Source organism: Scyliorhinus torazame, chromosome 30 (genome assembly GCF_047496885.1).
Source record: "Scyliorhinus torazame isolate Kashiwa2021f chromosome 30, sScyTor2.1, whole genome shotgun sequence".
NCBI lineage: Eukaryota > Metazoa > Chordata > Chondrichthyes > Carcharhiniformes > Scyliorhinidae > Scyliorhinus > Scyliorhinus torazame.
Genome location: NC_092736.1, coordinates 12,342,398 through 12,369,311, shown reverse-complemented (window position 1 = coordinate 12,369,311; position 26,914 = coordinate 12,342,398). Strand labels below are relative to the sequence as shown.

At 50.1% G+C, this 26,914-nt stretch overlaps 1 protein-coding gene across 1 annotated transcript in view; it reads left to right on the top strand.

Annotated features, from left to right (window-relative positions):
• Positions 1 to 26,914, top strand: part of LOC140404386 (protein ERGIC-53-like) — a 91,201-nt gene that overhangs the window by 55,226 nt on the left and 9,061 nt on the right. The gene's annotated exons all lie outside the window — the stretch shown is intronic.

The window sequence follows — 26,914 nt, the reverse complement described above, 5'->3', positions numbered from 1 at the left end:
GGTTAGCATTGCTGCCTCACAATGCCAGGGACCCAGGTTCAATTCCCGCCTTGGGTGACTGTCTGTGTGGAGTTTGAACTTTCTCCCCGTGTGTGAGTGGGTTTCCTCTCACTCCAAAGATGTGCAGATTAGGTGGATAGACCAAGATAAATTATAGTGTTCAAAAGGTTAGGTGGGGTTATTGGGTTACAGGGATAGGGTGGGTTGTGGGCCTAAGTAGGGTGTTCTTTGAAAGGGTTGGTGCAGACTAGATGGGCCGAATGGGCTCCTGCACTGTAGTGATTATATTCCAAGTTCCTTGACTGTCTTGACAATCCTTTTTTAAAAATAAATTTAGAGTACCCAATTAATTTTTTTCCAATCAAGGGGCAATTTAGCGTGGCCAATTCACCTACCCTGCACATCTTTGGGTTGTGGGGGCGAAACCGACGCAAACACGGGGAGAATGTGCAAACTCCACACGGACAGTGACCCAGAGCCGGGATCGAACCTGGGACCTCGGCGCCGTGAGGCAGCAATGCTAACCACTGCGCCACCATGCTGCCCTGACTGTTTTGACAATCCTAATGGGTTTTGACACTTCCAATGGGTTTCGATAGCTCTTTGACTGATTTGTCAATTCCAATGAGTTTATACACTTCTTACGCACATTCATGTCCAATTTTAACAATTCCAAAGGGCACCTAGCCTCTCCCAAAGGTGGCCTGGGACCATATCCAAAGGGGTACTTCAACTCTCCAAAAAAGGATACCCTGCCAATCCAAATAAATCCACAAGGTTCAGATCTGCTCCTCGGGTCTAATCTGCACAGTTCGAGTTTCAGACATCTACCTCAGCAAAGTCACACAATGGGAGAAAATTGCTGGTCCATTTGGGCAGCAACCTCCATGAACCATCAATGTACTATTTAGAACCCATCCCCCCCCCCCTCCCCCCCCACCCCTGCAAAATTGGTGGAGGCTGGCTTTCGGCCATTGCCGGCATTTTTGTGCAAATGGACATCTTCTCCATCAGCGTGAGGATTCAGCCCGTTATCCGGTCATTTCCCTCCTTCCCATTTGTTGGAGCTTGATGTGTTCAAACTGGCGGCCATATTTCCTGCACAACATCGACTGCACTTGAAGAGTACTTTATTAGCTTCGGAATGCCCTGCGGCCATTAGGGCGCTACATAAACGCAAGTCCTTACCTTCACCAATTCTTTGGGTGTCCCTTGGCTTTTTTTCTCATTCTTTCATGTGGCGAGAGCGTCGCTGGCGAGGCCAGCGTCTGTTGCTCATCCCCAATTGTCCTTGAACTGAGTGGCTTGGCTAACCCATTTCAGAGGGGCATTTAAGAGCCAATCACATGTCGGGGGGGGCAGGGGTGGTCTGGAGTCACATGTAGGCCAGACAGGGCAAGGACGGCGGATTTCCTTCCCTAAAGGACATTAGTGAGCCAGGTGGATTTTTATGACCGCTAATGATAGTTTTGTGATCACCATCACTGAGCCGACGTTTATATTCCAGACTTTGATCAGTTTAACTTAAATGCCGCCAGCTGCTGTGGTGGGATTTGAACCCTTGCCCGCCGAGCATTCGCCTGGACCTCTTGATTGCTCATCCAGTGACATTACCGTCACACCGCCGTCTCCCCAAGCGCATTGAGTGCCGGCTGCGGGAAGCGGCAGTCCAGTGTGTTATAATGCCCACGTTTGGCTTTGCGATAGCAGATCAGTCTTGTTTTCCGCTCCGTGGCCCACGAGTGTCGGGGCCCATTGCAGCATCCCTACTGCCTTCAGATCAGCAATCCCTTTGTGCCCTCGAGATTGGGCGTGGCGCCTGATGGCTCAGCTCCACGCTGTCTTTATCAATTGAGGAACCTGCAATTATTGTGAAACCTGACGTTGCCCAGATTTTAAGTGCCTCTTCTGGCGTAGCTACGACGCTGGTGTTAGTCATTGCTGCTACTTCTCTGGAACTGTAAGCGCTTCCATGTTGATCACTTTGTCAGCGCTTGCATGGGAATGGGATCATGTTGCAAAACCCCAGCCTCCTTCATTAAAGCTACAACAGATCGGGTTTACTGTGTGGTTTTTAAAAAATGGTCGACTTCCTGTTGTTAAAAAGTAATCTCGATGCTTTCTCACCTGCTCCCAGGCGCCAGTTTGTGTTTGACACTAGTGTTTTGTTGGGGAAGGGGGAATGAACATTTTCATGTCCCCTGGGGAGTTTGACACAGAGGCTGCAGTGTGCTGTATAATTGTTTTAAAAATACGTCCCCCTGTGTAACAACTCCAGCAAGCCCTCCATTGAAGAATCCACTCTAACTTCCTTCACTGTGATGCCGCCGAAGATTTACTTTGGCAATGTCGCTTGATGGTGTGCGCCTTGTAATTTCAGAAATGTCTTGCTGGTAAATCAAGTACATGCTTAATTTCTGTGAGCTGTAATTTTCTGCATGTAAATTATTGTCTCAGCTAATGTGTTACTTATCATTCACTAAATCCGCAGTATTTGTCATGCACTTAACTTGTGTCCTCTTTGATTCATTGTTGCTCTTTATAAAGTAGAAAAGTGTAACTTTCCACCCAACTCCATTCAATTAAAAAAAATTAATTTACAAGATGTGGGCGTCGCTGGTTTTTCCAGTGTTTATTGCCCATCCCTAGTTGCCCTTCAGAAGGTGGTGGCGAGTTGCCTTCTTGAACTGCTGCAGTCCCGGAGGTGCAGGTACACCCACAGTGCTGTTAGGGAGGGAGTTCCAAGATTTTGACCCAGCGACAGTGAAGGAACGGCCGATATATTTCCAAGTCAGGGTGGTGAGTGACTTGGGGGAGCCTCCAGGTGGCGGGGTTCCCAGGTATCGACTGCTCTATTGTCCTTCTGGATGGTAGAGGTTGTGGGTTTGGAAAGTGCTGCCTAAGGAACCTTGGTGAGTTCCTGCAATGCATCTTGTAGATGGTACACACGGCTGCCCTGTTTGTTGGTTTGAATGTTTGTGGGAGGGGGAGCAATCAAGTGGTCTGCCTTGTCCTGGATGGTGTCGAGCTTCTTGAGTGTTGTTGGAGCTGCGCTCATCCAGGCAAGTGGAGAATATTCCATTACACTCCTGACTTGTGACTTGTAGATGGTAGATTTGGTGGTTCAGGAGGTGAGTTACTCGCAGGATTCCCAGCCTTTGACCTGCCCTGGCAGCCACAGTATTAATATGGCTAGTCCAGTTCAGTTTCTGATCAATGGTAACCCCCAGGATGTTGATTGTGGGGGGATTCAGCGATGGTAATGCCATTGAATGTCAGGGGGCGATGGTTAGATCCTCTCTTGCAGGAGATGTCCATTGTTTGGCACTTGTGTGGCACAAATGTAACTTGCCACTTGTCAGCCCGAGCCTGGATATTGCCCAGGTCTTGCTGCATAGTCAATCGTATGTCACCGATGTTGGGCGCCCATCCAATGTGGTGGCTGCACACAGCGATGGACTGAGCCACCAGGGCCTGCCCCGTCACGGAATATGGCGCAAAACAGCCAGTTTGCACAATTAATTAGCGTGGGGCCCAAAGGTGTGGCGGCACTGTCATCGGCAGCGGGAATGACTTCCAAGTTCTCGCCCCCGCCACTCAGTCGCAAAATGGGAGAGCTCTGCCCGTTTTTCTGCTTCTCCTTCAAACCCGAGTGTGCAGCAGAAATGTCACAACCTGACCTTCCCCTTCACAGAGGTGACCTGACCTGCTGTGCGTTTTCTGCCTTCCTATTTCTAACCTTTGCAGTTCGCTATTGGCTCACACCCGGACCTGATGGGTTGCGAGAGGATTACCAAGGAGAAACTCTTCTTACTGGCAGAAGGGTCAGCAACTCTTCAGGTTCAAGGCTAAAAGAACCAGCAACAAGATGATGGAAGCGGATTTAGCAATAACTTGCAAAAAAGAGAATAGGGTAAATCATTGAGGGGGGGCGGGATAATATGCCAGGCTGTGGGCAAGAGCATAGGAGTGGCGCGAGTTGGATAGATCTTTCAAAAGAGCTATGTTGGACCGATTGTCTGTGCCGTATCATTCCAGCATTGCTGTCCCTCGTATTGTAACTGCCGATACGACAACAGACGATAGCAGGTGATGAGATACACAAACAGGTGAACTTGGATTAAAAACGTGCTCGAGGTGCCGGAGGAGGACAAGGGACAGCGACGATTTAAAAACTTGGATGAATGGATTCTTGATCTGAGATTTCAGTGGTCTAAGCGTGGAGTGTGTCGAGCCACAATGCTTGTGTAAGGTCCAGATGTACGTGTGATGGAGGAGCGGTTTCAAGACCTGTGTATTGAGTCAGCTTCCACGTGGGGTTATTCCCTGTGGCTCAACTCAGTACAGAGAGTAACAAACACGACAACCTGGACAAGATGGCTATTTAATCAAGCTACACGGAGAACAGACTGGATATCTGCCAAGACCTGTTCTGCCGAACAAAGACCAGAACACAGTACTTATACAATGTTCAAAAATCAATAGCCCACCCCAGTTGGAAGCGATCCAATCCCTGAAGCTGCTACTTTTAAACTTATCCAATAGAATTGCAAGCAGTGTTTAAACTTCACCCAATAGAATCGCAAGCAGTGCATGATTGATCCTCATCCTGACAGCTGTGTACAATCCCAGCAGCCTGTGCTGAATGTTTATGAGAAACAGAACAACAGAACCAGCACCCTGAGTTGATTCACAAAGACAAGGGGCGGGATTCTCCGGAATCTGGCGGGGCGGGCCGCACTGGCGCCAAAGAGCGGCGTGAACCACTCCGGTGTCGGGCCGCCCGGAAGGTGCGGAATCCTCCGCACCTTCAGGGGCTAGGCCGGCGGTGGCAGGGTTGGCACCACACCAGCTGGCGCCGGAGGGATTGGCATTGCGGCAACTGACGCCGAAGGGCCTCTGCCGGCTGGCACGAGTTGGCGCATGCGCGGGAACGTCAGCGTGTTCTGGCGTGATCCCAGCACGTGCGCTGGGGGTTTCTTCTCCGCACCGGCCATGGCGGATTGTTACAGTGGCGGAGGGAAAGAGTGCCCCCACGGCACAGGCCTGCCCGCAGATCGGTGGGCCCCGATCGCGGGCCAGGCCAGCGGGGGGGTCCCACCCCGGGCCAGATCCCCCCGTGCCCCCCACCCCCCCCCCCCCGAGGACTCCGCAGGCCACCCGCAGAGCCAGGTCCCGCCGGTAAGGACCTTGTTTGATTTACGCCGGCGGGACTGGACGAAACCGGTGGCCACTCGGCCCATCGCGGAGCGGATGATCGCCGGGGGGGGGGGCACTGCCAACGAACCCCGACCGGCGTGACGCGATTCCCGCCCCCGCCGAAAAACCGGCACCTGAGAATTCGGCGTCGGGGCGAGATTCACGCCGCGATTCTCCGGCCCAGCGGGGGGTCGGAGAATCCCGCCCCAGATGTCAGAAGTAATGTCCTTTCGGTCACGTTAGCTATCCTAAATCCCATTTGATTACTTATTACTGCTGTGTCCTAAAAATGCATGTTTAATGGTTAATAATGATTACTCAGTCCTATAATTCACCTCAATCCTTTTAACTTTTTTATTTCAACTATGCGTTGGCAAATGACGGGCAGGTTGAGGCCATTGCAAGTTGATTAATTACAAAGGCAGTCGTATATTTCTGTAGCTTCTTTCACAAAGTCAAGAAATCTCAAGCGTGTGAAACACTTTTGAAGTGTGGCTTAGGAAACCAAGCAACCCGTGTGTGCAAAGCAATGTCCCCCGGATAGCAATGTACAAATGGCCAGATACTCTGGGCGGGATTCTCCACTCCCGCGCCGGTTGGGAGAATCGCCTGGGCCGCCAGATTTTCCCGCGACGCTGGTCCGACGCCCTCCCGCGATTCTCCCAAGCGGCGGGAACGGCCCCGTCGAGTTCCGCACGGCGCAGGCCGGAGAATCGCCCGAGACACCCAAAATGGCGATTCTCCGGCACCCCTGCTATTCTCAGGCCCGGATGGGCCGAGCGGCCAGCCCAAAACGGCGGGTTCCCCCCGGCGCCATCCACACCTGGTCACTGCCGTCGGGAACAGCGTGGGAACGCTGGGGGGGGGGGGCGGCCTGCGGGGGGTGGAGGGGGGATCCTGCACCGGGGTACCTCAAATGGAGGGGTGGCCCGCGATCGGTGCCCACCGATCGTCGGGCCGTCCTCTCTGAAGGAGGACCTCCTTTCTTCCGCGGCCCCGCAAGATCCGTCTGCCATCTTCTTGCGGGGCGGACTCGGAGAGGACGGCAACCACGCATGCGCGGGTGATGCCAGTTATGCGGCGCCACCTTTACGCGGCGACAAGGCTTGGCGCGTGTAAATGACGCGGCCCCGCTCCCAGCCCATTATCAGGCCCTGAATCGGTCAGAATAGGGGCCATTTTGCGCCGTCCTGAACCTCGACAGCGTTCACGGCGGCGTGGGCACTTCGGCGCGGGAGTGGAGAATCCCGCCCCCTGTGTTAGTGAATTTGATTGCGGGAAGAATATTGGCCAGGCCATTCGAGGAGAGCTCCTTTGCTCGTCTTCAGTTACAGCCGGCAATGAGGACAGAGGAGGAATCTGCAACTTCACTGAAGCTAAGCAGAGGAGGCAAATAATGAAAGGACGTAGTTGTATTAGAGCGGGTACAGAGGAGATTCACAAGAATGTTGCCAGGACTGGAAAATTGCAGCAAAGAGAAAAGATTCGATAGGCTCTTCCTGTGCTGTAAGCTTTACATAACTCTACATATCAAAGATTTTGTTTTCAATTCCGTCATGGGAAGCTAGAGACCTTGGCAAGGTCAGCATTTAATGCCACTCTGAAAGAATTCCCTGAACCAAAATTGTCTGTTGCAAAAAGTTTGGTTGGATTTTCTGTACCTGAGTTGCTTGGTTGGGTTATGGCCGTGCGATTTATTTTTGTAATTAAAAATGTGCATCTAAACCTGTCCCAAAAAGCCTGCATGTTTCGTACAGAGGTATGCGGCGAGTTGGTAACAGTAATTCTGACGGAGGTTGGTTGGCCCGACTTGCCAAATATCAGCGTGGGTGGTTTAAGTGGCGAGGATAATACCACTACCGCTTCTGCTGTTGCTGCCACAGTCTACCAAGTAGCAGCCTATTATTATTGTGCCGTGCTCCAGACTAAGCTGCGGCAGATTTAGGGGTGTTACACGCTCGGAGATGAGCTGCATTGTCCCCTGTTACAGAATAATTGTTTCTGCCCATGTTCAAAAACAAATCCATTACTAATCCACCCACAGGCTGAGTCCCAGTTCAAAAATTGAACACAACAGAAAGCTGATTTTGGAACTATGACAGATTTTACTCTCATCTGGGATTCGCGACATTGTTTAACCGTGTGGCTTCTGGTTTGGCCAAACACTGGCAAATAATTTCTGGTTCCCTCGGAGCACAATTAAAACTTAATGCAGTTTGCTTTTGGACGGAGGCAGCATTCTGAACCCTACAACGCTTATTTGTAAAAAGGCAGAATTCTGAAAGAGCGGAGATGGATACTCTGAGCAGAGGAAATGAGGCTGGTAAATTTTGGGGGGGACTGTAGAGACCGAAGAAAAGGTTTGAGGCGGCCTTCGAAAGTAGGGTATGAGGTGGGCAGGTGAGATGGCCGAAAGGCAAGTTACAAAGATGTCACGACCCCCTGGGCTAGTGTGTGGTCAATTCCAGCCCCACTTGACCTGGAGTCTCAACACAGGTCAAATTATATTTTATTTTAAAATACCCAAGGTCCTTGGTTGTGCTCAATAAACTACGGTCACCAGAGTTTGTAACTTTAAAACACAAGTAACCTTTTATTATGTACAGTATTATAATTAAACGGACAGAAAATGTAACTCTTTTCCCAACCAACCCCTTTCTAACTTGTCCCATTTTCTCTCTCTCTCAAAATAGTAATAAAAATAAAATTATAAGGATCATTGATGCACTGGGATGACTTCCAGTCAATGTCTTTCTGAACTTCAGGCTTTTGTTGTGGTACTTCTTCCTTCTAGGCTTGCGGTGGTTTTGAAATGAAATGAAATGAAAATCGCTTATTGTCACAAGTAGGCTTCAAATGAAGTTACTGTGAAAAGCCCCTAGTCGCCACATTCCGGCGCCTGTTCGGGGAGGCTGTTACAGGAATTGAACCGTGCTGCTGGCCTGCCTGGGTCTGCTTTCAAAGCCAGCGATTTAGCCCTGTGCTAAACCAGCCCCTTTTCTCTGGCAAGGTTGACTACTTTCTCTGCAGACTCAGCATCATTTCAGATTCACAGCGAAGGGTGTACCTGGCACTCACTGCTTTCAGAACAATAGAGAAGTTCTTTCACTTTAGCAAGCAGGAGAGAGAGAGAGTGAGTGACAGAGAGAGAGCGAGTTCCTTTCATTTCCAAGGTCTAAAAACTTCTACTAAGTTCTCTCAGAAAGCCTCACACAGGAACCAATAACTGACTGTTGTCAGGCAGAACACTGCCCCTGTCCAGCCCACAGGCTGCCAGTTAACCAGTCGATCTGAGTCCCTCCAAAGCTGGTTCCTAAGATCCACTCAGCACCGAAGAGTTTGGTTTCTCCTTTCCAAAATACAAAACCTGGGAACACAGTGTGCTGGCAAGCAGGTTATTTCAACAGTCTTCTGCTTATAGGCACATCCTGATTATGGATCCACGGGTCAAAAATAATAAAAAATTTAAAATGGGAACAAAGGAAACAACAGGAAGGACTCTTACAAAGTGTGAATTGGAGAGATCGGAGAATGGGCCATCAAGTGTGCACAGATATTTGGCTGGTAGAAATAATGCGAAATGGAGTGAGGAGGAGTTTAAAAACAAGGTCCACGACCTTGATATTGATTTACAGGGGCGTGGAGACCACTGGAATTGGGAGAGGAGTGTAGCTGGGGGCAGGATGGTTTTGTAACTTGAAGGTGATGGGGAGCATGGAAACCAGCCGAGCATTCGCACAGTCAGACCTTGTAGTCAGCAAAAAGCGATGGGTACGTTGTTAAAAATCTAGCAAATTTCCCCAAATTCCGAATCTCACGGTGAAAACCGGTTGTCCGTTTATCAGGTCACATTATTTCCAATTACAGTGCAAAAGCCTGTTCGACAAAGAAAGAAAACGCATGTTTTTTCTAGTCCGATGAACGTCCTCTGTTGAGGCGAGTTTTGCAACAATCACGGTCATCACTGTTAATTGACTTTCCAATACTTTCCCCTAAAGACCGTGAAGTGCAGCTCTTCGAAAGAAAACTAGTGCAATGTCTTCTGAAGATCTCAGCAAGTGGGAACTTGGGGTGGTTGCTTCTCGGGCACACCCACGTGCGGTTAGAAATATCGGCTAAGTTTGCTAAAATGAGGCAATGACTCACCCGAGTGGTTTAAATACTTACAAGTCCAATCCTGACAACTAAACGTCAATTAAATCACCTATTGTGGTTGGTAATCCAGATAATTAATCAAAAGCGATGTATTCTCGCTATACAAATAGTTTGGTGCTTTGATGCTGACATGAGTTTGAGTGAGTTAGTTACAGAGTTTATAATGTACCTTTTGAATTTGGATCAAAAGATAATTACAGATGAGACCTGCATCTTGCCTATCTTACTTCACACATCCAGAGTAACGTCTCCCTAGTGTCCAATTGTTCCTTAAATGCTTCTAGGATTTTTTTGCCCATGTCTGGAAATTTACTGCAGACATTGATCACCCTGCTGTGAAAAATTATTTTCCGAGTTTAGTCCTAATATTATCACTTACTAATTTGAACTCGTTCTACTTGAGCTGTTTCATTCGGAGTGATTTTTCAAGTGTCCTCAAAGCCTCCCTACACCATAACGGTGACTGAAATCTTCAAAACAAATACTTCACAGAATAATATAGCGTAGAAGAGGCCTTTCGGCCCATCGAGTCTGCACCGACGCGTGAAAAACACCTGACCTGTCTACTTAATCCCATTTGCCAGCACTTGGCCCGTAGCCTTGAATGTTTTGACGTACCAAGTACTCATCCAGGTGCTTTGTAAAGGATGTGAGGCAACCCACCTCTACCACCCTCTCATTGGCTGTAGAGCAGTTTGTGACACCCTGAAGTTGTGAAAGGCACTATATAGATGCAAATTGGTTCCATCTTTCTATCCCTCCATGAGTTTGCACCTGAAGGGCTCATTTCCCCACTCCCTTTCCACAAGCTCAGGCCCCTGACGGTGAGGGTCAGCTTCGTGGCTCTTCTCTGTACTGCCTCCCATAGTTGAATGCCTCTCTTGTTTCTTAGCAACCAGACCTGGACGCAGTACCCACAGCACACGATTGTGTTTGATGATTCGATCCCCTTTTGGCTATTTTGGTCATGCAGTTAATTGCTGCTGTATCTTTGCTGGATACACAAGTTTATTAAGTCTCTTGGCTTCCCCCTTAGCAATTTCAATACTATTAATAGAGCATGAGTGTTGTCTATTCGTTCTCTCTGAGTCTATACTGCAGTCAGTTTCACTTGTCATTCATCTGTTTATCTGCATATTGTGTCCCAACATTTTCTGTAGCCTCTTAGCTGTCTCCTTCAATTTCCCTCTCTCCTCCTTGTTTTCTATCGCCTTTATGTACGTTAGAAAGAGTGATCACAGCACTGAGCCCCAAGACACCCCATGTGGTACTTACCTCGCACACTCCAACTTAACTTCCCGAATGAGCACTCATTCACTACCCTTCATCCTCCTTTCCGATCCATTCTCAGTTTACCCTGAACCTCCGTAGTCTTGAGATTAATTCAAAGACTTTCATTTGCAACTTTAACAAAAACCTTGCAGCGATTATTGAGCGTTTGGAGTATTGTGAGCAGTTTTGGGCCCCATATCTAAGGAAGGATGTGCTGACCTTGGAAATGGTCCAGAGACGGTTCACCTGGTTCACGTGTGCAGCGCGGTAGCACAGTGGTTAGAGCAGTTGCTTCACAGCTCCAGGGTCCCAGGTTCGATTCCCGGCTTGGGTCACTGTCTGTGCGGAGTCTGCACGTTGTCCCCCGTGTCTGCGTGGGTTTCCTCCGGGTGCTCCGGTTTCCCCCCCCACAGTCCAAAGATGCGCAGGTTAGGTGGATTGGCCATGATAAATTGCCCCTGAGTGTGCAACGGTTAGGTGGAGTTTACTGGGTTACGGGGATAGGGTAGGGAATTGGATCTCGGTAGGATGCTCTTCCCAAGGGTCAGTGCAGACTCGATGGGCCAAGGCCTCCTTCTGCACTGTAGGGATACTATGATTCCGCGTAACTAGGCTTATTAATTACTTGAATTTAAACTCTCCCAGCACCCATGTGGAATTTGAACATGCGTCTCTGGACCACTAGTCCGGGCCTGTGGGTGACTAGTCCAGTAACGTCACTGCTATTCTGCAGCCGCCCGAACTACTCCACCATGGGAACCATCATAACCAAACCCAGTCTGCCTCTCAAGCAGTTTCCCTATAAACATTCTTTGGATACTGACCGGGACTGATGGCTAACTTTCCCATTCCTAGCCCGCTGGTTCATGGTGTTTCCATTTGGATTCCTCGTTGATTGTTTCATCATCATTGTGATTCCTCGGGTCAGAAGGTTGTTTTCGATTGCATGCACATCCTGAGATCACTGATGATGTGTTTTCTCATCTGACGTCTGTAGTGTGTCGCGGAACTCATTCGAATGTTAGCTTGCAGCCTCGAGTCCTTGGCAGCACATTGCCCGAGATAATATTAATCTAAAGCAGACATCGTGATCCGTCTATCTGGTATCCTGTACTGTGATGCCGTCATTGCCGCTCCTTTGCCCTCCAGCCCCTCTGTGATCGATGGGGTGGAAAGCTTACTGCTGTCGACAAGCATGTCCTTCAAGCACATTAGTTTGCTCAGAAAGCACTTGAACCCACGAGTTCATTTTGCCGGATTCCATAGTCGTCATACGAAGGAATCCAAAAAGGGTACTTGGCCACTGACGTGGAAATGCATGAGCGACGCAAGGCAGCAAGGTGGTTGTAGATAGCGAGGAAGAGGATCATTCAACCCAGATTGACATAGGAACAGGCGGAGGCCATTCAACCCATTGAGCCTGTGCTAGCATTGAATTAACGTGGCCAACCCGTACAGGCAGTCCTGGGGCTTATGACACAAGTGGTTACTGAAAAACGGCACTTAATTCGAAACGTCATAACTTGGAAACAATTTTCACCGAAGCACAATGTTTTAAATCGGGGATTGGTTCCTGATCCAAGGCCTGATCCCTAGTTTCACAAAAATAACTCGGCATTTTGTACTCAATCAATTATAGGCTCGTAATAAAGCAACATTAATATATTATCAAAATAAATCATAGAAATACATGTACTCTATAGTCCAGTACTGTACACTGGATTTCTACAAGTATTCTAAAAAGTATCAACTAAATTTTAAAGCCTTAATTTTTCTTTTTCATTCCCGTGCTCTTGGGTGGGTCTGACTGGGTGAGGATTTCAGGGGTTTTTGAGGTAATTTGGAGGGACTTTTTGAAGGGCCTCTGGCTGGAGTTGTCTTGGGATCCTAGGCTGCATGTTCTTCTGGAGTTGAGCAGCACAGTAACACAGTGGTTAGCGTCAGGGTCCCGGGTTCGATTCCCGGCTTGGGTCACTGTCTGTGCGGAGTCTGCACGGTCTCCCCGTGTCTGCGTGGGTTTCCTCCGGGCGCTCCGGTTTCCTCCCACAAGTCCCGAAAGACGTGCTGTTAGGTGAATTGGACATTCTGAATTCTCCCTCTGTGTACTCGAACAGGCGCCTGAGTGTGGCGACTAGGGGCTGTTCACAGTAACTTCATTGCAGTGTTAATGTAAACCTGCTTGTGACAATGAAAATTATTATTATTATTAGAGTCTTGTCTGCTTTCTTACAGAAAGTGCACAAGGAATTTTGGACAGATATCCCCCCCTCTTTTTCCACCTCCAAGAGTCGGGAGAATGCTCCATTCCCCAGCAGATTCTCAAACATATCTGCAATGTGTGCCCCAGCGTCCGCCCCTTCGGACCCCTCCGGGAGCCCAACGATTCTCAAGTTCTGCCGGCGGATCCTATTCTCTAGGTCCTCCACCTTCTCCAGGAGCTTCTTCTGCTGGTCTCTCAGCATCCCCACCTCCAACTCCACTGCAGTTTGATGTTCCTCCTGCTCGGCCAGCGCCTTCTCCACCTTCTGGATCGCCCGATCTGGGGCGTCCAATCTAAGCTCCAGCCACTCAATTGACTCTTTTATCGGGTCCAAGCACTCCCGTTTCTGCTCAGCAAAGCCTTCCTGAATAACCTGCATCAGCTGCTCTGTTGACCGCTGGGTCGCCAAGCCAGAGGTCCGGTCCTCCGCCATGCTGTCTCCTGCTGCAGCTTCAGCCCAAGCCTTCTCTGTTTCTGCCTTTACGAGCACGTCTAGTCCTTCTCTCCATGCACCGATGTGGGAATACAGTACACAATTGCCTCTGTCATCAGTTTTTCAATTCAAGTCCGGTTGAAAATCGGGGGAAAAGGTCCAAAAGTCCGACCCGAGTGAGAGCCCCAAAAATGTGCGACTTACTCCTTCATCGCCGCCAACAGAAGTCGCCTTGAATGTTCTTCCCGACCCAGCCTCTGCAGCTCTCTGCGGTAAAGAGTTCCAGATTCACTACCCTCTGAGAGAAGAAATTCCTCCTCATCTCTGTCTTAAATGGGCCACCCCTTACTCTGAGATTACACCCTCTGGTCCGAGACTCTCCCACAAGGGGAAACAACCTCTCAGCATCAACCCTGTCAAGCCCCCTGAGAATCCTGTATGTCTCAATCAGGTCGCCCCTGAGAATCCGATATATCCCAGTAAAGTCATCTCTCATTCTTCTAAACTCCAGTGAGTACAGACCCAACCTACTCAACCTCTCCTCATCAGAAGATTGAGGGTTAACAATGCTTAAAATGCCAGTTCGTTTCAGCTGTGATAATTCCTGATACTTGACACAAAATGATGGCCAGACTGATCTTCAAAGGTGTTCCTATTGACTCACGCTGTATGATTGGGTTTCCATATCACTGCGAGAAATGCCTTGGATTTGAAACCCCTTGGCATTGGCGCCAAGCAGAAAAGTGTGGTCCTAGTGCCCTGACATGGTCCCACCTCCTCCCCCCCCCCCCCCCCCCCCCCCGGCCTTGGCAATGTAGGTTCTCAAGGGCATCCAGTTTTGTCAACATTAAAACTTTGCCGAGCACAGTGGGTGTTTTGATGGGGAGACGATGGCTTGGTGGTAACATCGCTGGACTAGTAATCCAAATGCCCAAGCAGATGTTCCGGAATGTTCTGATGTTCAAATCCCACCACGGGCAGCTTGTGGAATTGAAATCTATTTCACAAAATCTGGAATTGAAAACCAGTCTCCGTAACGATCACGAAGCTATCGCCAATTGTCGTCAGAACACAGCTCACGAACGTCTTTTAGGCGACATGGTGGCACAGTGGTTAGCACTGCTGCCTCACCGCGGCCAGGGACATGGGTTCAATCCCGGCCCCGGGTCACAGTCTGTGTGGAGTTTGCACGTTCTCCCCGTGTCTGCGTGGGTTTCCTCCGGGTGCTCCGGTTTCCTCCCACAGTCCAAAGACGTGCTGTTAGGTGGATCGGCCGTGCTAAATTACCCTTTAGTCTATAAAGGTTGGGTGGGGTTATGGGGATGGGCGGGCAAATGGGCCCCGCGTTAAGGTGCTCTTTCAGAGGTTCGGCGCAGACCCGATAGGCCAAATGGTCACCTTCTGCAGCTCTATTCTCTCGTCTATTATAGGAATGATTTCAGCTCTTGTCTCAGGAAATTATGCTGCCTCCTCATCAGCAGGTGGCAACTTCACCTGAGACCTTGATGTTATGCAAATTAGTCCTGGCATTAAAATGCATAAACCACCCCCTACTTGCATGAAAAGGCTCAGCATTTGAACTCTTTCCCCCCCCCCCCCTCCCCCCCCCCGTTGCTTCTTTAGATCATCAGTAAGACACCAAGCCTTTTCCTGAATGATACCTAAACTCGCGGGAGCTTAGTGTTGATCTTTGTCCTCCAGCCAAGCAATTAGCGGTTTATCGACCTGAGCAATAAGTCCAACCCTCTGCTGAGCTTTTACAGTTTATTGCACAGGAGCCGAGTCCTTAACACGTTCCCGAATTCTTAACTCATCTTTCAGGGTGGTCACGATTGTCGATCGGGCGCTGTCCAAAACTCGACCAATTGCAGCGTGCGTCTCACCTTTTCCAAACCTTAGAAGGAGAAACATCTCTGACGCCAGATTTGCATTTTGCTGCCTTTATACTAGACAAAGAAACTGTACATTTTAAGAAAGAGTTTGGAAAAGCAAAGGCTCCAAGTGCTGAAAATCGCATGGGAACAGCAGCTGAGTGTCAATGTTCACGTATTAATGCCACTTGTGTATCATCGCAAAGTCAAAAGAGGGCGTCAATTTATAAATACCATGGGCTGGATTCTCCCCAGCCGCGCCCAAAATCGCGGTTGGTGTGGGGGGGGGGGGGCCAGGCCGGCGATTTGCTCGGACCCGAGAATGGGCGTGATCACGGAGTATGCCGTGCGGCTAGGGGCCCATTTACAGAGGCTTGCCCAGCGATCCTCCGCTCCCGACCGGCCATGTTCCCGACGGCGTGGAACTAACCTGGTATTGCCGGTCAGGATGTTCGCGTGGCAGGCGGGGGGGGGGAATCGGACACCGGTGGGGGGGGGGGGCCTTATAGGCGGCCGGGGGGACATATCCATGCGGTCAGATCCTCGGGGGGGGGGGGGGGGGGTTCTAATTTTTTTATGTGTGCCTCTGCGGTCCAAGTCCGCCATGGCGCTCGGTACGGCCGCTGGAGGCCGCCGTCCTGCACGTGCGCAGACTCAAAGGCGGACGTGCAGGGGCCCGTATCCGCAGCTAAAGCTACGTGAATTACTCCAGGTCCCTGCTAGTCCCCTGCAGGGCATTGAATTTGCTGATCTTCTTTGCAGAAATCTCCAGAGTAAAACCCCAGCGTTTTTATGCCGTCGTGGGGACATAGTCCCATTTTGGGGGAATCCAGCCCCATAACTCGAACATGGTGAAGTTGTGGACTGCTTGATTCTTAACCCTGTCGACGCACATGGGCCCCATTGATCTGTTTACCAAAGGAAAACGTATCAATCACACTCCTGGAGCAAGGTATCCTTTCCTCACACTCTTACAAGACTATAATAAAATATTGGGATTTCTGTCCAGAATCGTAGCCACTGTTGGGATCTGGTCTGGGGCCATCTTGTATCTGGTCACATGGCTCAGAGGGATGGTTGGATGGAGGGATAGGTTTCCAGATTTTCACTCACCTTTGTGCGAGGAGTGTTAACTGAATAGCGTAACTCTAGTTTCAAGATTATCCCCCTCCCTCACCCTCTGTACCTTATTACGTCGCTCAAGAGTCTTAAAGTGCTTCAAATTATTTGCATTTGAAAGTTGCCTTTCAAAGCAAAGTAAGCAATGTTTTTCAGGCAAAAGAAGCGGCCATTTTGTGCGAAGCACGGTAAAGGTGATTCTGGGGGGGGGGGGGGGGGGGGCGGGGGAAATCTAGTTACCCTCACCACAAAGTCCCAGCTGGCAGGTGTAACTTTAAGCTCCGCTTTCTCCCTGATGCTTCCACCCCCCCCCCCACCACTCCGATCACAAGGGCCTCAGAATTTAATTTTTGAAGGAATGTAATTTTTAAACTAGTGTTCTGACATTTTTCCATGCCTTCGCTAGAGCATTGGTTCCAATGTAAGTCGATATAGGGTTCACAGTTATAAAGCAGTAATTTCAGGACTAGCGGGGTAATAATTCCCCGTGGCGATCGTGGAGCCGATAAGAAGCGAGTAGGTACCATTGTACTGATTTCACAATATCTTCGCCCTCTTGTTTTTACCATAGAATCCCGAAGCGCAGAACGAGGCCATTTGGCCCATCGAGTCTGCACCGACCCTCTGAAAAAACACCCTACCTGAGCCCTCTCTCCTGCCCTCTCCTGGTAACCCCACCTAACCCGCACATCTTTGGACTGTGGGAGGAAACCGGAGCACCCGGAGGAAACCCACGCAGACACGGGGAGAACGTGCAAGCTCCACACAGACAGCCACCTAAGGCTAGAATTGAACCCGGGCTCCTGGCACTGTGAGGCAGCCGTGCATACCAGCCGTGTTGCCATTACTCCATTTTGTAACGGTGCTGAACAGATATATGGAAGATATGATGCACTGGTCCTCCTGTTGGGTGTCATTTCAACTTTCTAATGATAGGCTGTGATAGAATCAAACCCATCGCTTGAGCAATAATGAGACATTTCAATCATTGAGACAGACACAAGGGGGGGCGTTTAAAACTTGAGGCAGCACAGAGGGCCGTGGGATTAATCCCTCAAATTGATTTGTCGGGGTGTATTGGGGAAATACGGCCGCCGTCTGGAAAATGTTCAGAGGGATTGCTCCGGAATATGGGAGAGAGCAACGAAAGCAAGCACCATTTAAGCGCAAATCACAGCTGTAAGGTTAAAGGAGCGAAGTTCGAGCTGACGGAGAGCTTGCTTATGACAGATGTGAGCATCACACGGAATGTCTGTCAGACTGGAACAGTGGAGGCGAAAGCCTTGGAATAATTCAAACGGCAGATGCTGAGTTGGGGCGGGGGGCGGGGGGGGGGGGGGGGGGGAGCCTCCTGGGATTATCGGGTTGCTTGAGCTCAGATGAAGCCCCAAGACCCGCTATGCGTCGCCATCCAAAGGTTCAGAAGGCAACAACTTTCACTAATGTAGTTCTTTTTGAAGGCACAATGGACGGGAGGGGGGTGGGGTGGGGGGGGGGAACCAACTGAGGAGAGAACCCAACTTATTTCCTTTGAGATCTTCGTCCATTTTAATCGTAAGACTTCCTTTTCCAAAGCACCATTATGATTAGTGATGTGCAGTTTGCACACCTGTACTGTTGGCCTCTACATTTAGGATTGCACTCAACAACATACAGAGGGAGAAAGAACAGACGCAATGGTTGTTGAGACCACATCTCGAATACCTTGTGCAGTCTCCTTATCTTTGGTCTCCTGATTTCAGGAAGGATGTAAATCCGTTGGAGGCGTTTCAGAGAAGGTTTACTAGAATACTTGGAATGAGCGCATTGTCTTATGGGGAAAGGTTAGGCTGCGTTTGTTTCTCCTGGAGTTTAGAAGAGTGAGGGGTGACTTCATTGAAGTTGAATAGAACAAAAGAACAATACAGCACAGGAACAGGCCCTTCGGCCCTCCAAGCCTGCGCCGACCATGGTACCTACCTAAACTAAAACCGCATGCAGTTACGGAGTCCATATCCTTCCATTCCCACCTTATTCATATATTTGTCTAGTTGCCCCTTAAATGCAGCTATTGTACCTGCATCCCACCACCTCCCCAGGCAGTGTGTTCCATATATTTACCACTCTCTGTGTCCCCTAGTACTTGACTCTCCTACAATAGGAAAGAGCATCTGACTATCCACTCTGTCCATGCCATAATCTTGTAGACCTCTATTAGGTCGCCTCTCAACCTCCGTCATTGAACAGACCAAGTTTATCTAACCTCAATTCTCATGCCCTCCATACCAGGCAACATCCTAGTAAACCGCGTCTGAACCCTCTCCAAAGCATCCACATCCTTCTGGTAGTGTGGCGTCCCAAATTGTACACAATATTCCAAATGAGACCGAACTAAGGTCCTGTACAGCTGCAACATGACTTGCCTAGACCCTGAACGGCCTTGACAGGGCGGACTTGGAAAGGATGTTTCCTCTTGTGGGTGAGTCCAGAAGTAGGGGGCATTGTTTTAAAATTAGGGATCGCCCTTTTAGGACAGAGATGAAGAAAAACATTTCTCTGAGGCTCGTGCAATTTTGGAACTCTCTCGGTCAGAAGGCGGGAGAGGTGGGGGTCATTGAATATTTTTAATGCGGAGGTAGATAGATTCTTTTGAGGTGAGGGGGTCAAAGGTTATTGGAGCTAGATGGGAATGTGGAATTTGAAACACAAAGAGATCCTCCATGATCTTATTGAATTGCAGAACAGGCGCGAGGGGCAAATTACCTCCTCCTGTTTCGTATGTTCATACATTACTAATGCCAATCCCTGGCAGCAAAACTAATACATACCTTCGAAATGGATTGAGTTTGGAAATATTTTGATAGGAAGGTTCCTTTAGCACTTAGAATCATAGAATTTACACTGCAGAAGGAGGCCATTCGGTCCATCAAATCTGCACTGTCCCTTGGGACGGGCACTCTACCAAAGCCCACACCTCCACGCCATCCCCCCAAACCCAGTAACCCCACCTTATCCTTTTTTGGACACTAAGGGCAATTTAGCGTGGCCAATCCACCTAAACTGCACATCTTTGGCCTGTGGGAGGAAACCGGAGCAGCCGGAGGAAACCCATGCAGACACGGGGAGGACGTGCAGACTCCGCACAGACAGTGACCCAAGCCGGGAATCGAACCTGGCGCTGTAGGCAGCAGTGCTAACCACTGTGCTATCGTGCAGCCCCGAGTTTTTTTTCTAAAAGAATGGGGGGGGGGGGGGGGTTGGGGGGGGGGGGGGGTTGGGGGGGGGCGGGGCGGAGAGGAGAGACATTTTTGTTATTGTGGAAAAAAATAATTTCTGAGGTATTGTACATTTCCATCATTTGGGATTTGCTCTTGTTGGGAAAACTATTCTCAGAATTTCATTCCCAGTCTTATTTTCCAAGCATTTACATTTCATCCGTTTCTCTTGCGTTAATAGCCAAGCTTGCTAAATACTTCTGGTAGCTTTCTGAATGGGAAGAGATGAGGTGAGCCAGCACACCTGGAGTTCCCTCCGCTCTTCTCTTATGTTTCTCCGTCGTCCCTGTTCTCTCCCATTGAATCATTGATTATTTACGCATTGGCGCTAGTGCCGTCATTGGGTTTTCCCTGGTGTTTGATCCAGGGACCGTTTCCACGTGTAGAACGAGGATAGTCAGAGGCTTTTCCCCAGGGTAGAGGGGTCAATTACTAGGGGGCATAGGTTTAAGGTGAGAGGGGCAAGGTTTAGAGTAGATGTACGAGGCAAGTTTTTTACGCAGAGGGTAGTGGGTGCCTGGAACTCGCTACCGGAGGAGGTAGTGGAAGCAGGGACGATAGGGACATTTAAGGGGCATCTTGACAAATATATGAATAGGATGGGAATAGAAGGATACGGACCCAGGAAGTGTAGAAGATTGTAGTTTAGTCGGGCAGTATGGTCGGCGCGGGCTTGGAGGGCCGAAGGGCCTGTTCCTGTGCTGTACATTTCTTTGTTCTTTGTTCTTTGTTTGTTCTGGGTACTGGCTGGCTGTTGGATTGCGGACTGAGTACTGCCTCCATCGGATGTCTATATGCAGCCGCTCTTTTGTCAGGGGTCTTTAGATTATGAGAGACTATTGAAGACTCTCCAAATCAAAGGGACATATATTGAGTTCAAGCACTGCACAAGATTCCTATCCTGAAATATCTCCTCACTATTTGCAGAGTGAGGCGATTTGAGGTTGTTTTAACCCGGGTCCAATTCCGGCCCCAGGTCACTGTCTGTGCGGCGTCTGCACGTTCTCCCCGTGTCAGCGTGGGTTTCCTCCGGGTGCTCCGGTTTCCTCCAACATACCAAAGATGTGCAGGTTTGGTGGATTGGCCATGCTAAATTGTCCTTCGTGCCCAAAAGGTTAGGTGGAGCTACGGGATAGGGTCGAAGCGTGGGCTTAAGCTTAAGTAAGCTTTGGTGCAGACTCGGTGGGCCGAATGGCCTCCTTCTGCACTGTATGTTCTGTGATTCTACGATTAACAAATGCATGTTAGACCAGATAGTCCAGAAAAACCTGTTTGTATCAAAATATATTATTTAAAAATGTTATTTAAAAAAAAAAAAAAAAAAATTTAGAGTACCCAATTCATGTTTTTTCAAATAAGGGGCAATTTAGCGTGGCCAATCCACCTAGCCTGCACATCTTTGGGTTGTGGGGGCGAAACCCACGCAAACACGGGGAGAATGTACAAACACCACACGGACAGTGACCCAGAGCCGGGATCGAACCTGGGACCTCGGCGCCGTGAGGCAGCAGGGATAACCCACTGCGCCACCATGCTGCCCTCAAAATATATTATTAACAAAGAGGAGTGGATGATTGTATCAAGGACTTTTGTTTCATAGCGTTGTAGAGCTTTATAGCACAGAAAGAGGCCCTTCGGCCCTTGTGTCTGTGCTGGCCTTCAAGCACCTGTCTATTTCAATCCCATTGTCCAGCCGGCCTGTAGTCTTGTTATTGCCTTTCAAAGTCTCGTTTAAATGGTTCTTAAACGTTCCGTAACACGTGACAAAAGTGTCTTGAGTCGTCCAAGCAGGGTAAAAAGTGTCATTAAATATCTCAGTGTGCATTGACGGAGGGGTGAATAGAGATTCTGTGACGAGGGGGCAGATCAGGTTGTCTGCTTTGTAGAAATTTGTCCTGCCTTGTAACACTTGCCTAGGGTCCTCCGATTCTCCCCGGACTCCATCGGATGTGCCAGCTTTCGGAGGAGCGCAGAATAAACGTGTCTGCTTTAAACACAAAACAACGCTCGCAACCTGCTCCCCTACTCAACATTTCGCGGATAAATCACAAACGCTAAATACAGCGGCGACTGGAAATTCCAAAATTCAAAATGCTGCAGACGCTCGGCTGGGCGAGCATTAGAACCCTGGAACGGGCAATGACCCGAAACGTTTTAACTTTTGCTTTGTGTTCCTTTGACACTACCTGGGCCACTGAGGGTTTCCAGCATCTGCTGTCTCTATCGCAGAATAAGACGCAAATCCCTTTCAGGGAGCTTAGCTGCACTTTCCCAACCAGTGATTAGATTTTTAAATCTAATTAGAGTCAAATTGAAATGTAACTTTTTTCGCAAAATGTTAATCTTTCCCCAACATCCCCCCACTCCCCAAATGAACTGTATTTGAACACAGCGCTGGACATTACTCCAATTACTGTTGTTACAACGTGCAGTCACTCAGTCCAGCTGCTTCACAATACCATCTGGTGACTTTCCCTTAACCAGAAACAGCCTTTGGGATCAAAGCCAAGTGGAGTGAATAATCTGAGGAGAGTGACCTATAAAACCACACAGGACATGGCATTTAATTTTCAGGGGACGATCGCAGGCCGTAACCTTATGTAATCTCTGCTGACGCATGTGTTTTTTTATTTTCTGTGTCCTTTTCTACAAAACACAAACGAGGGCGGCGCGGTGGTTAGCACTGCTGCCTCACAGCGCCAGGGACCCGGGTTCAATTCCGGCCTTGGGTCACTGTCTGCGTGGAGTTTGTACCTTCTCCCTGTGTCTGCGTGGGTTTCCTCCGGGTGCTCCCCACAGTCCAAAGATGTGCAGGTTAGGTGGATTGGTTATGCTAAATTGCCCCTTAGTGTCCGGCAATGTGCAAGAATGTGAAGAGGGGCTGTTTAGCACAGGGCTAAATCGCTGGCTTTGAAAGCAGACCAAGGCAGGCCAGCAGCATGGTTCAATTCCCGTAACAGCCTCCCCGAACAGGCGCCGGAATGTGGCGACTAGGGGCTTTTCACAGTAACTTCATTTGAAGCCTACTTGTGACAATAAGCGATTTTCATTTCATTTCATTGTTGGGTGGGGTTGCGGGAATAGGGCGGGGGAGTGGCAGTGTGCTCTTTCGGAGGGACGGTGCAGACTCAGTGGGCCAAATGCCCTCCTTCTGCACTGTAATTATTCTAGAATTTGATTCTATGATTAGTAGACGGGCTAGAGTCAGGGGTAATGTTAAATCTTAGTGCAGACGTAGCATCTCCGATGCCTACCTTGAATATTGGGCAATTTCTGCCAAGCCAAGAGGGCAATTTGGATGTACAAAGCCGGCAGGATTCCCCAGCACCACTTGAGTCAGCGGTGCCTCCAGTAGCTGGATCACGTGTCCTATCCCCAAAGATATGCTCTAGGACGAACCTGCTGCCATTATGGGACCAAAGGTCACCCATATTTACGAGAAGGATTGCCGACACTCAAGACCTCAAGTTGAGTGGGATTGGAGTTGATGCTGGGGTCACCGGAGTGCTTGGGAATGAGCAGTCACAAATGAGATGGACGAGGCATTGGTGAAGGCGGAAGGACTGGGACTGAATTGAGTTTGGACTGTGATCTTATTTCTCTCTCTCAGGTTGTGTTCGGGAGGGGATGTTTTGGGGGCTTTGGGGTAATATGTTGGGGTTTGTTTGGGGGTCTATTGTGTTGGGGCATTTGGAAGGATTGGTTGAGGGGGGGGGCCTTTTACGCTGGTTTTCCTTTGGGTATTGGAAATGTGGAGGCAGGGGGCTCTGACAAGGGCCACCTCACTGGCAAACATAAGTTGGCGAGTGAAGGGGAGCGAGGTGGGGGGAGGGGCTGCGGCCGTTGGAATCTGTATGGACAGGTTTGGGTGGGTCTGGAGGTGTGAATGGGGGGGGGGGGCAGTGGGATGTATGCAGGGAGAAGTGGTTTGCAGAGGAAGTAGCTGGGGGGCTTCTGGGAAGGGGAGGAGTGAGGGGTAGTTGGCTGATGGTGATTAGGGGCAGGGTTAGGTCCCACCTGCTGGGTGAGGCCAGAAGCAGTGATTGTGATTGACAGGGGGGGTGGGAGGAGGGGGGGGGGGGCTGTTGGTGAGACCTCCAGTCCACATGGTACCATGGAACGTGTAAGGGTTGGGGGAGTGTGGGGGGGGGGGGGGGGGCGGTGAAGCGAGCGAGACACCTGAGGGTGAAGGACCAGGTGAGGCTGCGGAAGGACTGGGTGAGTCAGGTGTTCCACTCGTGCTTTGATAGCAGGGCCCAGGGTGTGGCGATACTGGTGGGTAAGAGGGTGAGGTTTCAGATGGAGAAGGTGGTGGCAGACCGGTTGGGGGGGGGGGGGGCAGGTACCTTATGATAACGGGTGCTTTGGAGGGGAGGTTGGTGGCGTTGGTTAGCGTGTACGCCCCAAATTGGGAGGACGTAGGGTTGATGAAGAAGACGTTGGCTGGTTAGGTGGATTGGCCATGATAAATTGCCCTTAGTGTCCAAAATTGCCCTTAGTGTTGGGTGGGGTTACTGAGTTATGGGGATAGGGTGGAGGTGTGGACCTTGGGTAGGGTGCTCTTTCCAAGAGCCGGTGCAGACTCGATGGGCCAAATGGCCTCCTTCTGCACTGTAAATTCTGTAAATACCGAATTTGGATACGTACCAGTTAATACTGGGCAGGGGGGGGAACACACTTGAATACAGTGCTGAATCGGAAGGTGGATAGGTCGCTGACCCCCTTGGGAGGAGGGGGGGTGGGGGGGGGGGGGTGGTGAAGGTATTGGCTGTGTTGATGGCAGGATGGACCCTGGAGGTTTCCACGGGACAGGGAGTATTCTTTCTTTTCACCGGCGCACGGTGTGTATTCGAGGATCAATATTTGATTATGGGGAAGGTGTTGTTGACGGGGGTGAGGAAAGCGGAATACTCGGCGGTTGTTATTTCGGACCTTGCTCCGCATTTGGTTGATGAGGTCCTCGAGAAGAAGCTGCAGAGGCCGGAGTGGAGGTTGGACGAGGGGCTGCTGGTGGCTCCAACTTTTGATGTAAAGATGGGATTGATGACAATGTGGAGTTCAATAGGAACAAACGGGGAGGTGAACAAGGCCATTTGAGGAGTTTTGTAAAATGTTGTATAGGTTGGAGCCCCCAGATGAGTCAGTACGAGGGATTTATTTTGGGGGGTGCTGGAAGAGCCATTGGGGATGGAAGAAGTTTGGGCAGAGATAGGGAAGATGCAGAAGGGTCAGGCACGGGGGCCGGATGTGTTCCCGGCGGAGTTTTATAAGAAGTTTCTGTACAGGTTGGCCCCACTGTTGCTGGAAATCCGACGGGGTTCGTAAAGAACTGGTGGTTGTCCTTGAATGTGTGGTGTCTGTTAAATGCGGTGGCTCTCTCCGGCAGAAGGGAGGGAATTGGAGGCGGATGCAGAGGAGACGTTTGATCGCGTGGAGTGGAGTTATTTGTTTGCAGTGTTGGAGAGGTTTGGGATTGGGCCCAAGTTGTGGCATGGGCCAAATTGTTATATTGAGAACCGGAGGTCGAGTGTGCGCATGAATTCGGGGTACTTTCAGTAACATACGGGAATGAGGCAGGGGTCTCCCATATCCCCCCTCCTGTTTACGCTGGTGATAAAGCCCTTGACCATTGCGCTGAGGTGCTCGGATAAGTGGAAGAGGTTAGTGAGCGGATGGTGTGGAGCATAGGGGTGCCTTTGCGTGCCGATGATTGGTTGTTGGACATCTCCATCCCGGGTTCTGCGGTGGGACTGCTCAGGAGATGCGGGGCCTTTTCAGGCTATAAGCTGAATCTGGAAAAGAGTGAATGATTTTGATGCCTACTCCGGGGGCGGGAGCTGGTTTGGGGGGGGGGGGGTTGCCGTTTCGAGTGGCGACTCCCCACTTTAGATATTTGGAGTACAGGTGGCTCGAGATTGGGCCCAACTCCGTAAGTTGAATTTCACAAACCTGGTGGGTTGGGTCAAGGTGGATTTGCGAAGGTGGGACAGCCTTTTACTCTCATTGGCAGGCCGGGTGCAGGCGATAAAGATGAGTATCTTGCCATGGTCTTACTTTTGTATTTCAGTGTCTACCGGTTCTTTTGCCCAAACCATTTTTATGGGGGTGGAACGGTTGAATTTGTCGTTTGTGTGGGCAGGTAAGGTAGCAAGGAATAGGAAGATGGTGCTTCAGAGAGGGCGGTGGTCAGGGGGGTCTGGCCCTGCCTAACCTGTATTATTATTGGGCGATGAAAGCTGAGAAGGTGCGGAGCTGAGGTAGGGAGCCAGAGGCTTTGTGGGTGAAGATGGGGGTATGCCCCTGTGAGGGGTTGGGGTTGTGGGTGCTGGTAACGGCGCTGCCCCCATTCGCCTTCGGGAAATATTTGTGGAATCTGGTGGTGGTGGCCACGTAGAAGATATGGAGGCATTTTCGGCGGCACTTTAGGTTATGGGCGGTGTCGATGGCAATCCGAGGGAACCATGGGTTTGAGCGGGCGAGGATGGATGCTAGGCTTCAGGGATGGGAGGAGAGGGGGATGATGAAAATGATGGGCTTGTTTCTAGAAGGGCAGTTTGAGAGTTTGGAAGAGTTGGGGGAGAGGTTTGGGATTCCGGGGGCAGGGGGGCTGTTCAGGTACATGCAGGTGTGGGATTTCTCAAAGAAGGTTCCCCCAACTTTTCCGGTGGCACCCCACCTCATTGTTGGAGGGGGTGCAGTCGGTGATGTGGGTGGAGGTCATCTCGGTGGTCCACAGGAGGAATTTGGTGGAGGTTATGGCGTCTTTGGAGGGGGTTAAGGCCAAGTGGGAGGAGGGGTTGGGGTGGCGCTGGAGGGGGGGTTGTGGTGTGAGGTACTGCTTGGGTGAATGCCTCCACCTTGTGTGCGAGGCTGGGGTTAATACGGCTAAAGGTGGTACACAGAGAGCACCTGACGAAGTCGAGGATGAGCCGATTGTTTAAGGGGACCGATCATGTCCATGTGATCTGGTCCTGCCCGAAGTTGGAGAAATTTTGGCAGTCTTCTTCAGCACCGTGTGGGCAACCTTGCACGTGGATTTGGAGCCCAGTCCCTTTGGGGCCATATTTGGGGTGTCGGACTGGCGGGAGTTGCAGCCGGGGGCAGGGGCAGATGTTTTAGCCTTCGCCTCAGCTGATCGCTCGCAGGCAGGTCCTGTTGGAGTGGAGGTCAGCTTCTCAATCCTGTGCCCCTATACGGCTTAGGATCTGATGGAGGTTTTGTTATGGAGAAGGTCACATTTGTTTGGAAGGGGGCAGGGCAGTGAAGGGTTCCCAGTCAAACCACAATCCATTTGTCCAGACTGAAAAACACATTCTTTGTCAATTTCACCTTCTGGCTGCTAAAAGTATCC